At 37.1% G+C, this 18,364-nt stretch overlaps 1 long non-coding RNA gene across 2 annotated transcripts in view; it reads left to right on the top strand.

Annotated features, from left to right (window-relative positions):
• The window catches only part of LOC127443808 (uncharacterized), a 45,013-nt gene that overhangs the window by 12,647 nt on the left and 14,002 nt on the right, over positions 1-18,364 (top strand). Inside the window, exons 2-3 of one of the 2 annotated variants that reach the window (XR_007897707.1) lie at positions 2,779-2,893; positions 4,630-4,720. This is a non-coding gene — a long non-coding RNA (uncharacterized LOC127443808). The remainder of the gene's footprint in view (positions 1-2,778; positions 2,894-4,629; positions 4,721-18,364) is intronic. The other variant, XR_007897706.1, reaches the window with a different exon arrangement.

The following is an 18,364-nucleotide window of genomic DNA, read 5'->3' as shown; positions in this document are numbered from 1 at the left end:
AGCTGCAAACATTTGCGGAGAATCAAAAGCTCATTTGCATGTGAAAATAACGAGCGGCAAATTTGCGGCAAGCTTGCGGCTAGTTTACATTATTTGTAAGGGCTATTATGTTATTTTTTAAGCTAATTATTCTTTTGGTTTTATGGTTTTTAATTAAGGGTCTTTAACTAATTAATTTGAACCTAGAAGACAAATATATGTCTTCTATGTATCTGTCCCAAACCTGTTTAGAGTGAATTCCAGACTGCACACCACTATTATTATTATTTTTATTATTAAATTATTATTTTTTGCCTTGATTCTGGGAATGTTTGGGATCACGGGCAAAAAAACTGTGATAAGAATATATATACTGGCGGCCAAAAGTTTGGAATAATGTACAGATTTTGCTGTTTCGGAAGGAAATTGGTACTTTAATTCACCAAAATGGCATTCAACTGATCACAAAGTATAGTCAGGACATTACTGATGTAAAAACAGCACCATCACTATTTGAAAAAAGTCATTTTTGATCAAATCTAGACAGCAGCCATCACTCCAACACCTTATCCTTGAGTAATCATGATAAATTGATCATTTGGTTCTAGAAAATCACTTGCCATTATATCAAACACAGCTGAAAGATATTTGATTCATTAAATGAAGCTTAACATTGTCTTTGTGTTTGTTTTTGAGTTGCCACAGTATGCAATAGACTGGCATGTCTTAAGGTCAATATTAGGTCAAAAATGGCAAAAAAGAAACAGCTTTCTCTAGAAACTCATCAGTCAATCATTGTTTTGAGGAATGAAGGCTATACAATGCTTGAAATTGCCAAAACACTGAAGATTTCATACAAAGGTGTACACTACAGTCTTCAAAGACAAAGGACAACTGACTCTAACAAGGACATAAAGAGATGTGGAAGACCAGATGTACAACTAAACAAGAGGATAAGTACATCAGAGTCTCTAGTTTGAGAAATAGACGCCTCACATGTCCTCAGCTGACAGCTTCATTGAATTCTACCCGCTCAACACCAGTTTCATGTACAACAGTAAAGAGAAGACTCAGGGTCTCTAGTTTGAGAAATAGACGCCTCACATATATGGCAGCATTTGTGGCATAAAGTTTATAACCAAACACAAAGCACAAAGCTAATTTCGACGTGTCCTTCATTCAGATTTCAGGGTTTACAGCGTTACATCATCATGAGAAAGAAGTTGTAATATTGGATATAACTTTACAAGGTTAGTAATTGATTTTATTGCACTAAAATCATGTCAACACACAATGTTTACGTTTTGTGGCTATACTTTTTAAATAGTGTGTATTTTAATGTTTATGCACTGGCCCCATTCACTTCCAGTGTAAGTGCTTCACTGTAACCCAGATTATTATTATATTTATTTTTAATATATATAGGGATAAGTCAAAACCTTTTTTTTTTGTTGTTGTTGTTGTTGTGGTAAATTAAGCTCTATCGACAAGCATTTGTGGCATTTTTTTATTTTTTATTTTTATTTTATTTTTTTGACATTATGCCACAAATGCTTGTCGATAGAGCTTAACTTGTATTGAACCCATAGCATTCCTTTAAGAAGCACATTTTTCCTTTTTCAAAAGGTCAAAGGTCACATTTAATTTTAGGAACTCTTATCCAGGGCCTCAGGAATGACAACGGGTCACCAACAGGTCATGAAAAGTGATGTCATTTCAGATGGTGTGAGATCAGGGTGTATCAGTGTTTTAACGTCCCACACACACCCAAACAAATCACAGCACACACACACACACAGATGCAAGAGGGAGTATTCATACTATTTGAAAGCACAGACACTGTTTGGGTTTCCTTTAATTTCTCTTCCTGTAACACAGTCGCCTCCAGATTTGTCTCACACTACATTTCTGTAAAAACATTCCCCTTCGCAATGGCATCTTGAATTTGTTTTTAGTAATGCAGAAAGGTGTTTCAGGTGCAATGACATCAGATGTTCTCAAAGGGCTTTATTAATTTCAGACAGCATTCCTTCTAAATGATTTCTATGCTATCCATTATGTTCTCAACTGGTTTTGCTTCAGGACCCAGATTTTACATAAGGCATCAAGGGGCAACCCTATACTGAACCAAGAATGTATATTGCACAAAAGTAAACAGAAATGTCCTTAAAATCATCAACAGATGAAGCTGATTTGTCCTTCAGTGAAGGTATTTTTTTTTTTAAAGAGGATTTTCTGAGCAGCAGTCATTGCTTGCCACTGAAGACGTCTAGAAAGTGTTTTGAAATATTTTTGGCATTTTTGAAGTGTTGGTGATTTCCCTGCGTGGTAGTGTTCTCACAGTAAATAGTTTCACTTAAATGATGTCTGTAAGTGTAAATTGTGTGTGCTCTTACATTTATTTGTAGGAATATTTTGTATCATTTAGTGCCACCATGCTCCCTGTTGCATCATATAATGTTGCAACCAGAGTTTTTCAGTAAATCTACACCCACAGGAACAAGGAAAAGAAAAACAGAAATGTGCTCTTCGATCTCCCCAATTAGCCATTAGTCTGGCTATATTTTTGTGAAGCATTGGGATGCTTCCTCTTATTAAAATTAGCAGAAGTGTCCGTGCATGTTAAAGAGCATCCCCAAAGAGGTAAGAGGTACAAGTGAACCGTGTAACAATCGAACCATGTAACAAAGTGCCTTAACCTTGTGTGACCCTGCATACACATAGGTGGACATTGTATTTTGGCTTTGCTATATGCAATGCATAATTTTATTTCATTTGAACCAGCTGATCTCATTTCAGGAGACTCTATGCTGACAGTAAAGGGTTAAACTTTCAACGCACGGAGTCATGTGACAAAACAACATGGTGCTGACCACAGCAGTCTTTGGGAGAAACGGCAACAAAACTACATCTGGTAGGAAACCTAATTAAGTTTTTACATTAAAACTTGTTTGAGTTAGAAGATTAGAGTCTCCGATATGCCATTTTAAAATTTGGAGTGATTTATCACAAAAAGGCAAGCTGTTAAACACAATGTACACATGTGTACTTTAACACATTATTTCCTTGGATTCATCCAAAAGCTGAACATTTTTGCTTTCAGAGGCTTTATATGAAATTACGATGAAAATAAGGTGTATTTTGAACTGTCCTGAGACCAGTGCAGACAGACAGCACACTGGAGGTTCATTCACTAAATAGGGGGCATCCTATAGCTCTTTATGTAGCTATGTGCATTCACTCCTAAAATTCGAACAATAGTTCAGTTTCAGGCTGCAGATGATGTTTGAACAATTCAATATGTTTGGCAGACATGAGACAATGATAATCAATACATAGATTCAGAATTTATTATATGTAATTTTATTTTAACATGGTTGTCAGTGATTGCATGATGCTGGCCAACACTTGTATCACAATTAATTATGCTAATTTCTGATGTAATGTCTGTAACGTCTCAAAAAGCTTGGTATTATTTAAAATTTCACAACTTAGTCCCAATGTCCACATACGTGGACATACATTTTTAGGAAAACTATTTGCTCTAGAGTTATTATTTTCATGTTTATTAAGTGCTACTAGTTACAAATCAATTTCTCCCAATTCAGAATGCCCAATTCCCACTACTTAGTTGGTCCGCATGGTGGCGTGGTTACTCACCTCAGTCCGGGTGGGGAGGACAAGTCTCAGTTGCCTCTGCTTCTGAGACCATCATTCCGAGCATCTTATCACGTGGCTCGTTGTGCATGACACCGCGGAGACTCGCAGCGTGTGGAGGCTCATGCTACTCTCCGTGATCCACACACAACTTGCCACACACACCATTGAGAGCGAGAACCAGTAATCACAACCACGAGGAGGTTACCCCAGGTGACTCTACCCTCCCTAGCAACCGGGCCAATTTGGTTGCTTAGGAGACCTGGCTGGAGTCACTCGCGTCTCCAGGGGTGGTAGTCGGTGTCAATACTCACTGAGCTGCCCTGGCCCCCCCACGCTAACCATTATTAATGTAAATACAGTTACTTCCTGGTTTCTTTGGGACCAAAACCCGTGTTTCAGCTCTACAGGGATATAGATTCAAGTTTGTTGGGGACAAAAATGTCTGTTGGGGAATTCCGCTTGTCAGTAATTCAGCTGAATTAGTTTGATTTCAGGGTATGTGAACTTTCGTGAGCAACATGTCTATTTCCTGTGTGATCATGTTGCAGTAAAAGCAATATAGTAAAACACATCAATGTAATGTATTATTATTACTATTATACATTAAGTCATTTATGGTTGTCAAGCAATGTAGCAACTTGTCACATTAATATAAATGTGCATTCACATGTGTACGTGCATCTGTATTTTTACAACAGCTTTGAATATGGCTCATCAAATCAGAATTTAGAGTCTGAGCTATCAGTTTTATAATTAACCTCAATTCAGGCTGAACACGAATGATAAACTCCCTCTTGCTTACAGGCCTGATGTACATCCATGTGAGTACAACAGTTGCCAAAACTGATAACACACATCAAAGACAAAGCTGCCCTCTGCCACCCACATCTCAAAGTTATCACTAATCTTCTTCATGTTCTGTAAGTGATACAGTGCGTGTAAGTCTCAAATGAGCTGACTGATTGACATGTAGAATGCTGTTCCCTGCAGACTCATCAATCAATATCAGAAAACATCAAAAGACGTTTCCAGAAACTAGTGTGAACTCGCTTCTCTGCAGAAGGGTTTCATTCAAAGAAGAGTAAGTGTGTGCGTACATGTGTGAAAGTTTGATATAGAGAGTGATGTCTAGAGGAAGATGTGCGGTTGGCCAGCCTGCATGCATGTTGCTTTGCACTTAGGTGATGTATGTGAATGAGAGCACAACCACACACACACGCACACATGCGTTGGTGTGGCTATCATTGCCAGGACTCTCCATAGACATAATGATTTTTATACTGTATGAACTATAGATTCTATCCCCTAACCCTACCCCTAAACCTAACCCTCACAAAAAACGTTCTGCATTTTTATCTTTTTTTAAGTGATTTGAATTATGGGGACACTAGAAATGTCTACATTTATAGCATAATACCCTTGTAATTACCAGTTTGTAATCTAAAAAAATTTCCTTGTAAACCACCCAAACCCGCCCGCTCACACACACACTGATTACACATCCCATGATCGGAAATAATTGAGCATTTGAAGGAGGAAATAAAAGTGATCTACATGACCTAATGACACAGTGACCTACTGATTAAAAAAGTCATGTGAATACCACATTGTACGTTGTGCAGAACTTCCAACCCACAATTAGTGAAATTGAAGCTGTTTAAATTGTGGCTCAGTCATTATTATAATAAAGAATTATTTTTTTTGTACTCTGGTTCCTTGGGGCAAACCGAGTTCAGTGCAACAAGTGTTAAACTAGATCAACTAGATTTTCTGCCATTTTGGATATTGTTTTTTTTTTTTTTTATTATTCCAGCTATGCATTTTGCCCATTATTCACCAAAATTGGTAAGATGATCTTCAGACCAAACCTCACAAAAGTGACCTAATGGATTTTTAATTTTCTTCCCCATTCTCCAATGAATCTGCAATCAATTGCTAGTGAAGTTGCCAAACAGGAAGTGAACCTTTATGTTGAAAATGCTGTGGAAAACTGAAACAAAACAGACTGGGGGGAAGCGCGCATGACCACCAGACTACACCACTAAACTGGACCAAACCCTCTTTTTCTGCCCCCACCTTCACAATGCTAACCCTTACAAAAAATCAAGAGTTCTGGCAAACTAGCCGCAAATTTGCCACTCATTATTTTCACATGCAAATGAGCTTGTGATTTGCTGCAAATGTTTGCATGAAGTTTGCAGCTCTTCACCAGTAGTGGTGAACCTGCAGCAAACTTTTGGTGACAATGAATATTTTGCCGCAAGTTTGCTGCAAAGCTCATTTGCACGTGGAAATAATCAGTGGTGAATTTGCGGCAAGTTTGCCATGAAATCTCAATTTTTGTAAGAGCAAGCACAGTGAGGACACCACCTTCCCACTTTATTTGTCACAATAATCCCCACGAAGACTTAATTTCCCCCATTTGTAATATTTTATGTGCATTTTATTTAAAATAAACCCTTTTCTGAGGTCTAACAGCCAGCATGATTACACTTGAAATTGACTTGTTGCTTCCGAAAGATCATGTACACTGAAATCAACCCCCATATAGCTGCAGGCTGGAGATCTCCAAATGGGGGCGGGGTTACCCCATATAGGGGCGGAGTTACTCCAAAAGGGGGTTGCACTTACTCCAAAAGGGAAATCCAACTTCCACACTTGGTTAGGGTTATGGAAAGGGTTAGGTTAGGGGCCCCCTATACCTCTGTTGGTGGTTTGGAGCTCCCACCCCTTTTTGGAGGTCTGTCTGCAGCTATATCTTTTTCGACATTTTTGATTCAATTCAGTTTAAGTGTGAACACGTTTTTACTGTAGAGCTACTGACCTCCAAGATGGGTTCTGCTCCTGGGGAACCAGGAAGTTATCATGTTCACATAAACAATGGTGAGTGTGATTCAGAGGTTGCATTTTCGCTCTAAATTTTTACTCCAGTGTCGGTTACGTTAGTGGGTATGCATTCCTGTTAAATTTATTACGTTATTTACAACTAAAAATAAAACTCACTTTTGGTGATACTCTGTAGACATTTCACCCAGAAACTGGAGCTCAAATGTGCCCATACATTCAACAACACTTCCAACTTCGGCCACTGGGGGCAGTCATTTGAATTTCGGCAAGCACAGACCGATTTCAGCGGCTAAAATTTCCACCTCTTGTCAGCGAATTCACAGTGTGATCAGTCTGCTGATGCCACACCCACTGTGTCTGTCTTCACTCACCCAGGCACGTTATATACAGTATACACTGATCAGCCACTACATTAAAACCACTGAGAGGTGAAGTGAATAACATTGATTATATTGTTACAAGGGCACCTGTCAAGGGTTGGGATATATTAGGCAGCAAGTGAACAGTCAGTTCTTGAATTTCATGTGTTGAAAGCAGGAAAATGGGCAAGCGTAAGGATCTGAGCATCTTTGACAAGGGCCAAATTGTGATGGCTAGACGACTGGGTCAGAGCATCTCCAAAATGGCAGGTCTTGTGGGGTGTTCCTGGTATGCAGTGGGTAGTACCTACCAAAAGTGGTCCAAGAAAGGACAACCGGTGAACCGGCGACAGGGTCATAGGCGCCCAAGGCTCATTGATGCGCGTGGGGAATGAAGGGTAGCCCATCTGGTCCGATCCCACAGAAGAGCTACTGTAGCACAAACTGCTGAAAAGCTTAACGCTGGCCATGATAGAAAGGTGTCAGAACATGCAGTGCATCGCAGCTTGCTGTGTATGGGGCTGCATAGGCGCAGACCGGTCAGAGTGCCCTGCTGACCCCTCTCCACTGCCGAAAGCACCTACAATGGGCACGTGAGTGTCAGGACTGGACCATGGAGCAATGGAAGAAGGTGGCCTGGTCTGATGAATCATGTTTTCTTTTAGATCATGTGGACAGCCTGGTACATGTGCGTCGTTTACCTGGGGAAGAGATGGCAGCAGGATGCACCATGGGAAGAAGGCAGGCTGGCAGAGGCAGTGTGATGCTCTGGCCAATGTTCTGCTGGGAAAGCTTGGGTCCTGGCATTCGTGTGGATGTTACTTTGACATGTACCACCTACCTAAACATCATTGCTGACCATGTACACCCCTTCATGGCAACAGTATTCCCTGATGGCCAGTGGCCTCTTTCAGCAGGATAATGTGTCCTGCCACATTGCAAAAATTGTTCAGGAGTGGTTTGAGGAACATGACAAAGAGTTCAAGTTGTTGAATCCGATTGAGCATCTATGGGATGTGCTGGACCAACAAGTCTGATCCATGGAGGCCCCACATTGCTACTTACAGGACTTAAAGGATCTGCTGCTAACGTCTTGGTGCCAGATACCACAGGACACCTTCAGAGGTCTTGTGGAGTCCATGCCTCGACGGGTCAGAGCTGTTTTGGCGGCACGAGGGGGACTTACACGATATAAGGCAGGTGGTTTTAATGTTGTGGCTGATTGGTGTATATATACAGTATGTTTGCTTTAATTTGATTACCCCAAGTTCCCACAATGACCAAACAAAACATGTAAACGAAAAAGCTTTTCCTATGAATGATTTCATAAAGCTGTAATGTGATAGCATACCAATTAGATGATCAGCATTCTACTCTCATGTGTTTCTCATCACAGTGAGTGTCAGAATTACAGAGCAGTACATCTGCTTATAAAGCAGCATCGTCTGTTCGCATATGTTTCCCTAAGAGTGTTCTGTGGTATTAATTGTGTGACCCAGCTGTGTTTTTAAGCCCCCAATTGTGCACAGAGATGTGGCTCAGTCATCTTGGTGTGGTCTGATCGCCCAAATTGTGTTCCAGCTTTGTGTCTTCCCATCACCCGTCCTCGTTAGTACATACATACATGTGGGTGAATCATACAAAACCTGTCATGGACATTTTGAATCAAAAAATAAAGAAAGAAATACATTGAGACAAAGAAGCCTATTTCAGGACCATTATGATTTTTGGGATTGTGATTTTATTAAAAAAAATGTAAGCATACATTAATGACAATTGTTTTACAAATATGCTATGTCAAACAAAAATCTTAATGGTTCTAAAAATAGTCTTCATCTCTGCAATACATCATTTCTTATTTTAGATTTTGGGGTGAAATATAACCCGTAAATGTTCTTGACAGGCTTCATGCGATTCATCCATGCATGTACACTCAGACTACCATGTAATCACATCAGCCTATGTTACTCAACAAGTGAATTTCCATATATTTACACACACACACACACACACACACACACACACACACACACACACATACACACACACTTGCACCACAAGTCTGTTTGTGAGTGTGAACAACAAGAAAAATGCCATGTCACCTGTGGTTATGTTAATGTGTGTGTATGAGTGTGTGTGGGTTTTGTCGAGAAACTGAAAGCGCCATTCAGTGTGTGAACTGGGCCGGCTCCTGCAGCTTTTCCGCAGATGATGTCTGAAGCTGTCAGATGCCTTGATAAACATCAGGGTTTTAGTACGAAGAGTCATGCTATTTTCTACAAAACATATTAATTTTGATTTCTCAGTATTCCTCTCTGTACTAGATCTCACTCATGACATGGCACGCTAACAATATCTGCTGCTGTTCAGATGCACCTGTGCATCAAATACTGTACTTTGACAGAGTTTAGATCGCAACCTGGTCTCATAGAATCACGTTGTTATACCTACATTTTAGCAAAATTAGTTTTACAGGGTTGTACATATCGTGGCAGTTTCCTGGTGAAATGAACACTAGAGGCGCTACAACAACAATGACTTTTATGGACTTTCACACAAATCACGAGTAAAACGGCAGATTATCGTTTCAGAAACACTTACTTTTCACTGTGTTTCTCAAACAATGCTATCTTATGATATCTAAACACTTTTACTATAGCACATGACTCATTTTAACATTTGCATTACATACCAACTACATTTACAAGCTTTTTTGAGTGTGATCAAATTGCACTACTGATAGAGCGTTGCACTTGCAATGCAAAGGACCGGGGTATGAGTCCTGAAGAGCATGTGAATCAACACGTGAGCCGAAAGTGTTACAAAAGCACCACAAAATGTCATGGTTGCTTCAGCAGCTATGTTTTTCATCTTTCATCATCAAGGTTTAGGGTAGGGAGGTCAGTTTTGTTTATTTAAAACTTGATAAAGCATTAACCTTAAAAAAATCTGTTTGGGAGACATTTCACCTCGGAACTGCCGCTATAAGTGTAATAACCACGTAATGTCGCAAAAATAATGTCATATCATATATATAATGTGAATAATCCAATGTTATATCTTAGATGTCCAGACTAAAATATGCGGCCCAGCAGGAAAAGCATGCTAAACAAATCATCTGAAAAATATGTTATCAACTAAAATGTTATATATCTCAGCTTTCTAATGACACCTAGATTGAGCTTCAAGTCCACTCAGAGGCCGAGATATTCTATGAAACAATGGAGGTGGTGCATGAACTGTAAATTAGATTGAATGTCTATGGTCGAACACATCTGTGAGGGCTAAAATGCATTAGAGCGCCACCTACATTTCAGATCGGCATTTTGTGACGTAAGGTGATAGAGGATAAATATTTTTTTTCGAGTACTTGCTGCCATTTAGTTGAATAAAATAAGACTTTTTGGAGGGAGATGGAGTGAACAGAACCAGAATTATATGCTTACAAATTGAGGACAACAATAAAAATATTCTATTCATTATAAGATTGTAAACATATCCAATATTATTTATGAATAATTTAAGTCTTTTTTGTTTTTATTTGGGGGGTTGAAAAAACGAGACCAACACAGTATGTGTAAATGGTGAACTTTTACATTTAAGTTTGAAAAATTGCAGGAGACAGCCCAAAAATGACCTAAAATTGAAAAAGTTAAAATAAATAAAACTATATACAAATTAGACAATGATTGGCATACAGTTACAATATAGAGCTATATCAAACGAATGTGGATTGCATAGCTCAGATCATATGTTTGAGTTCAAATTCAAAAATCTGACTTTGGTATCTTGGCAAATCTGAGCACATCTGAGACATTGTTGAGATCTCATCTGAAACTCTAGAGAAGACATGAGAGGTTACTGGTGTCTTTTTCTCAGGAGAAACATCTGAGAATTGGGAGTCCATATCAGTTGTCTCCAGTGTTTTTCTTTAGGTGGCTTTCTTTGTGGTTAATTGTGTTTTCTTTTTAAATTCTCACTCAAATGCTAAAAATCGGTATATAGACTATAGCTGAAATATTTAGTAATGCTTGAATTTCCCTCTATGTACCACAACGATGACTGAAATATCAAGCCCCACTCATGCATATAGACGAATGAGGAGCTGCAGAAAACAGGTGTGGTGCATTAGGGCGTGTGGTGTGTGGCGGTCTCGTGAGCGAGTTGCCAATTCTTGAAACTCTTAAAGTGAGACAGAGAGAGGAAATGCTGAGAGCTTTTAGTCAGTCAGACCACAGGACACTCAATTCTGTCTGGCACTTAAACGGTTAAACAGCTCTTTACTATCTCTCTCACTGACTCTGCATCTCTTTCTCTCCTTCTTCTCCAAGCAGAGTCAGTTCATTCCCCTTATATGGACTCAGGTCTACTTTTACAGTAAGAACAAAAATCAGACCAAGGTTTGTTCTCGTACAGAATTGTTGATGTTGTGGTGGCGGCTGCCAGGTGTGGGCTCAAGGTGAGAATTGTCACATCAGAACCTTTCTGTTATTTTCTCTCTGTCCCATAGACGGTTCCATGTTATCGGAACGGCAATCTTAACAGCTATAAATGTGAATGTTAATCTGTCTCATTAATCTGCATCAGAGGGGTTCGCCTTAACAAACTGTAACGAGCACCTGCGAAATTAACCATTTATAATCAGTCTGCCTCTGATCAGTTGTCATCGTTGCCATGGCAACAGGAGATGAGCAAACTCTGTGGCCCTCACTAGTGATGTGATTGTGTGTGTGTGTTTTGCATGCTTGTAACTTCCTCTTAACACTCTGAACTGTGTAGTGATGCACAACACACAAACGTATTGTATTTGACTTTCTTTTTTCTGCTGAACACAAAATGAAGATTTTTAGAAGGATATTTCAGCTCTATAGGTCCATATAATGCAAGTGAATGGTGACCCAAATGTTTTGAAGAATAAAAGTAATCTATATGGCTCCAGTGGTTAAATGCATGTCTTCTGAAGCGATATGATAGGTGTGGGTGAGAAACAGATCAATATTTAAGTCCTTTTTTACTATAAATCTCCACTTTCACTTTCACATTCTTCTTCTTTTGTTTTTGGTGAAGCGTATTCTCTGTGCATATCACCACCTACTTGGCAGGGAGGAGAATTTATATTAAAGTTCTTAAATATTGATGTTTCTCACCCACACCTATCATATCACTTCTGAAGATATGGATTAAACCACTGGAGTCATATGGATTACTTTTATGCTGCTTTAATATGATATTTGGAGCTTAAAATGTTTTAGACCTGTCCTTTGTTTATTGAAAAAAAAAGCAAAATCACAGTTATAGTAAGGCACTTACAGTGAAAGTCAATGAGGCTAGTCCATAAACACTAAAATACACACTGTTTGGATGAGCTGCTTTTGAAGCCATTGTAAAATGTTGATAAATGCACACCTGTGCCGCATATTATATATTTATATATGGCAACCAAAATATGCCTACAGTTAAGCTAATTAATTATTATATTTTGTGGAAGAATTTATAATATTTTATATTTAATATTATATATAATATAATATTTTATATATAGATAAATAGATATAATAAATATAACATTTTATATAAATATAATCATATATATATATACTGATATATATATATTATATAATATAAATACTTTATATACAGTATACAGTTATAAATATACAGCATATATGTGTATATATATATATATATATATATATATATATATATATATATATATATATATATAAATAAAATTATATAATATATTATATTTATTTAATATTATTAATTATTTTTAAAACATTAGTGTATTTTTTTATTGCTGTTTCCATTGTTTAAAAAAGTATATATTTATTTTATTTTATAAAAAGAAAAAACGGATTCCCATGTATTTCTGATTTGCATCGTGCCTTTAAATGCCCCATTTACCTGTGGTAAAATCACTATATGACCACAAGTGACTTACTCCTTTATCTATTCCCTGGTGTCATCTGAAAGCTAGGTTTTAATTGATTTAATTTGATTTAATGTTTTATTGACAATGCACCAATTTAACAACTGCCATTTTAGTTATGTCTGTAGATATTTGTACTAGCAATACATCAAAAAATTTACTATTAATCAAATGAAAAAATGTCAAACAGACTGACGTTGACATTTGAGAAAATCTTGTCAGTGCTTACAGTAATGATTAGTGTTTATCATGCTGTATTTGTACGGAAATTGACATATGTCTGTCCTAAAATTAACCTTCATCAAACTTAAAATATATTGGTATTTAAATATATATTAATTCCACTGACCCATCAGTCAAGGAAACAACGATCTTGCAATAGTTGCACGGCGGATGTGTGAACTTGGCACATTTGGCTCAATGTTTCAAAAGGTGAGACTTTTTCTGTTATGGTTATTGACGTCAATTGGGGACAAGAGATGAGTGAAGCAATCCATGAATCAGACAGATTCATTCTCCAATCCTCTGTCAACACATTTCTCTCACCAACTGACACTGTTCGCACTCATAGGGAAACCAAGGGTGCTTTTACACAGCCATATACTGTGTGTTAATGGACGTTTCCTCAGAAGAGAGGAATAATTAAGAAAGTAATTGTTAATTAAAACAACGGGCTCTGCTGTCTCATTTCATTTGAAATTCCTCAAAACCACATGCTGCTTTTTAGTAGCCTTGGACAGTTGGGAACAATATAAAACATCCTGTCAAAAAGTGGTTGAACTTGACAAGCCACAAATTCCACTTGTTTTCTTTTATAATGGTGACTCTTGTGCACTACATTATATTTCCCATTCATGGTTTCTGGGAATTTGCATCTGCTTTTGGCTCCTGAGATACATACTTGCTGCGACTTGTTGTTTTTGGACCCCACTTTGGACTCGGCTTCGTACTGCTGAATTAAGCACCTCATTGGTTTGGATGTTCAACAGATGCACCACTATCATAACCTCAAAACAATCCTACATTTCCTTAGATATTTTGATAAGTGCTTTGATCCACTTCAAACTCACTGAGCTCTACCTAAGTTCCAGTTTTGATATTGCTCTTGGGTCCTGATATTGTTCTTTGTGCCATTCGTTAAAGAGAATTGCTCAGTGGATGGTGCAGAAATGGCTCTAACTGTTTCCTCTGTGTACAGGCTACTGTTTTTCACTTCCTTTTCCTTTGCAGTAAAGGCGGACGTTGAGAACCAAAAAAAGAGTAAATGCCTTTTGCATTCCCCAGAAACACTTCCCAATCAGCCCTTACAAGATGTTCTGGAAATTTGTGTCTGAGATAACTAATGACTAAATGAACATTGCTATTTCTGCAGTATAATGTATGCATGCTGTTGTGCACACTGTATGCACATATAATAAAAAATAGTTTATACTGCATAGTATTCTGCAAGTATAAGCTAGAATTCCATTCTGAACACAGTCCATGCCTGTTGCTGTGGATACCAGCAGAAGGCCTGTGAAGATGACCCTGGGGATTGCGATTTAATAAAATGGGAAAAAAGTAAGTAGTACATCAAATATAATATGAAGGAGCACAATATTCTCTGCCATCAATTTGAGGCATATATATATATAGTACAACCCCCCTTCTAACTCCTGCCAAAGCAGAAGTGTGTGTGGAAGTGGTGCGTATGAATGCACACGCATGTCTGGGAATAGGCTTTCTGACGCACTAGCTCAGGAACACCAGCTGTAGAGGCTTGGCAAAGTAATGCAACTCTCTTCAACTCCCTCTGCCTTCATTTGCTCCATCTGATTTATGGGGCGAATATCATTTTATTCTCTTTTCACTCATTTATTCATTAATCCTAGCCTAATACGGCACGACTGTCTGATGCAGATTGCATACAAAAGTGGCCATCTATAAATGTGCATTTCCAATCTGATTGGCTGGAACCACACGATTTGGTAAAGTTTGCGACTGTAGGTTATTGGTTGGAGGCACTTATTAGAAAGTTAAGATATCCACAAGCACTGTACCTATACACCTACTTATATATGCGACTATCTAATCAGCCAATCATGTGGCAAAAGTACAGAGCATAAAATCAAGCAGATACGGGTCAGGAGCTTCAGTTAATTTTCACATCAATCATCAGAATGGGGGAAAATGTGATCTCAGTGATTTGGATGTTGCATGATTGTTGGTGCCAGATGGGCTGTTCTGAGTATTTCTGTAACTGCTGATCTCTAGAATTTACTCAGAATGGTGCCAAAAACAAAAAACATCCAGTGAGCGGCAGTTCTGTGGACAGAAACATCTTGTTGATGAGAGAGGTCAACGGAGAATGGCCAGACTGGTTCGAGCTGACAGGAAGGCTACGGTAACTCAGATAACCACTCTGTACAATTGTAGTGAGCAGAATCGCATCTCAGAATGCACAACACGTCGAACCTTGGGTTACAATAGCAGAAGACCACGTCGGGCACTTTATTAGGACTATAGTGTTCCTAATAAAGTGCTAAGTGAGTGTATATATATCTGTGAAGAAATAATCTGGACATAAATTCAGTTTTTCTCTAAGACCGATCACAGTCTCACACTGCTGTACTGTAATTTTGAATGAGTTTGTTCCATGTTGGACTACACTGAGGTATCAACTATTCCAGATAAAAATGGAACGTAAAGACAACAAACTGTGGTTGGTTACTTTACATGTCAGTCATATGTTTTTCTTTCTGTTTAAGTGGGGCAGTTCTTGGACAGAATAAGCTGCAATATGGACCATACTTATGCTTATTATTATAAGTCTGGCTGTGCAAGACTATTTATGGGTGTTTTCTGTTTGTTATATGAAGGTCACATTAAAACTGGCATAGAAACTTTTTACCATCTTTTCATTTATTTTAAATGCCTTTTAATAGATTTGACTGTTTTAGACTTGTCCCAGACCCAGAATTTCAATAGTAAATTGTGAAAATCTATAATAAAAATATGAATTAATACATGTTTAAAACTATGATGACCTAAACAAAGAGTGAAATAACCATAAACCATTTCAATATTTATTTTTTGACAAACATTTTTGTCAGTTTTTCAAAAAATACGACTGTCACACAGTTGTGGCATCATATCCGCCACACCAAACAATTTTGCCCCTCATTAGGTTTTTTCAAAAGTTAGTGTACATGTTAACCAAGTCGATAAAATTGTCAGTGAAGAGCATGCTTGATATTTAAATATGATGTTTGACAAATTATGTTTGAAGAAAACAAAGAAAATTCAAGGTAAATATCAATGGAGAGCAGAATATTTTTATTGGGAATTATTTCCAATTAAGCTGCAAAAAAAAAAAAAAAAAAAATTCATTGTGTTTATTTAGGATACATAAAATGTTAACTATGAAATTAGCCTTTGAGAGACAAAGGAGTCTGCCATTTTATTTCAAAAATGTAAAAAACAAATAATTTCCACCACAGATTTCCATTAAACACAATACACAATTTGAGGGGTGTTTCTTCAATTTCAGGCACTTTTAGCGTGGACTCCTTCCATGTGGACTTCTAGAAAGTAAAGTCTCGTTAAAATTAATTTTTTTGTCCAGAAGTGTATGTAGTGTGTGTTTGTGTCCATCCACAAACATCCACCGTTGTGTAGTATTCAAGGGTGCATTTTCCAATATTCTCAGTACATTACCCCCAGGGCGGAGACATCTTCACAATTTACAACCACAAGATATGAGTGAGAAGCTGCATGTTAAAGTTTCTCTGGGGATTGTTTGTTTTTCGTTATTGCCGTTGGAAACAGAACTTTATGAGTCTGAATTTAACAACAGTTAAAGTGAATTCAGACCAGTGCAATGACCTCATTCTGATCATGGACTTAATTACAGAACTGGATATAGTTGAGTGTTCTTTCTGTTATTGCAAAGTTCAGGGCATGGGCTGGTTAAGCTGATCTTAGAACAGTGCATAAAGTGCAACTACACTTAGACGCATGGTTGGCCAAGCCTATCTATAAGTGAAATAAAGGGAGAGAGCTGTAGAGCTCTGGTCTGCATAATTGTTTAAACCTGGAAGTCCCTGACCACAAGCTGCTTAACCATGCCCAGATTCCATTTACTCCCCCCCAGGTGAGGACGTGGGTGGGGGGATGAGCTGGATTCCCCCCCTAAAGTTTCCCTTGGTCTCAGTAAAATCATCTTCAACAGTATTTTCTGGAAGGCTGTGGACCGTATCACAGAATTTGGCTTGTGGAGATGGGCAGTCTTGGGGTTTCCCAGTGGAATCGGAGAATTTGTTTAAATTTGTTTTAAATGTGTGCTTTTGTTTATTCTGTCGGTGTGTCTTTCATCAGTTCAAAGGCTGTCTGAATATTTGAGAATATAAAAGAAACACTCTCTTGTTTCAGTCTGCGAATGTATGTGAGTCGCACTGAGTCACTGGCCTTCCCCAGGACTGGACTGCTTAGTCTCTGCCTGTGTACTTGCATTGCACAGGGTATATTTAAGGGGTAAAGACCAGTGCATACATGTGTGTATGCGTGCATGAGAAAGAGAGAAACGGAGAGAGTAAGAGAAGTATGACAGTTAAAGAAGAGAAGTTTGACAGATATTGAAAGAGAGACTGAGAAAGTGTCTAAATAATGAAGTAATGCATTGTGGACGATATGAATTTTTAAGCACAGTGAAAAAATTTGGTAATTTTATTGGAACAAGAAAGTTAAAAATCTACAGAAAAAGTTCCTTAGCATATTCAGTGAAAATTTTTACAATATTTAACAAGACGATACATGTACTTTTATAGTAAGATATTGTTAAAATTATGTTTTTATATGTAAAAGTATAAATCACCTTATAATTTATGGTCAAATTTTTAACAAGACATACAGTACTTTTACAGTAAAATATTGTAATTTTTTTTAATATAAGTTTAAAGTATTAATCACCTTATTTACTATAAAAATTACATTTAAAAAGACAATACATGTACTTTTACAGTAAAATATTTGTAAAATAGTTTTTTATAAGAAAAAATTTAAAAATGTACATTTAAAAAAGCAATAATCGTACATTTACAGAAAAATATTAGTAAAATGTTTTTTATGAGTAAAACCATTTTTTTTTAATAAAAGGTACATTATATTTAACAACACAATACTGTACTTCTACGTTAAAATATGGTTAAAATTATGTTGTGTATACCTAAAAAGTATTATAATTTATATAGAAATGTGTATTATATTTAACAAGACAATACATGTACTTTTATAATAAAATATTGGTAAGATTGTGTTTTTTTTTTTTTTTTATAAGTAAAAAGTATGAATAGCATAATTTATGATAAAAATGTATATTATATTTAACAACACAAAACTTGTGTTTTTATGGCAAAATATTTGTAAAATTACATTTTTTATGAGTAAAACTAATGATTCACCTCACAATTTACAGTTATAAGATAAGATTTTGTTAGTAAAAATTATATATCACTTTATAATTTACTGTAAAAGATGATATTATATTAACAAGACAGAACTTGTGCTTTAACAGTAAAATATTAGTAAAATTATGTTTGTGTTCTTGTTT

This window comes from Myxocyprinus asiaticus, chromosome 7 (genome assembly GCF_019703515.2).
Source record: "Myxocyprinus asiaticus isolate MX2 ecotype Aquarium Trade chromosome 7, UBuf_Myxa_2, whole genome shotgun sequence".
In the NCBI taxonomy this organism is placed as follows: Eukaryota; Metazoa; Chordata; class Actinopteri; order Cypriniformes; family Catostomidae; genus Myxocyprinus; species Myxocyprinus asiaticus.
The sequence above is the reverse complement of the archived record's forward strand: the minus strand, read 5'-3'. Positions and strand labels throughout refer to the sequence as shown.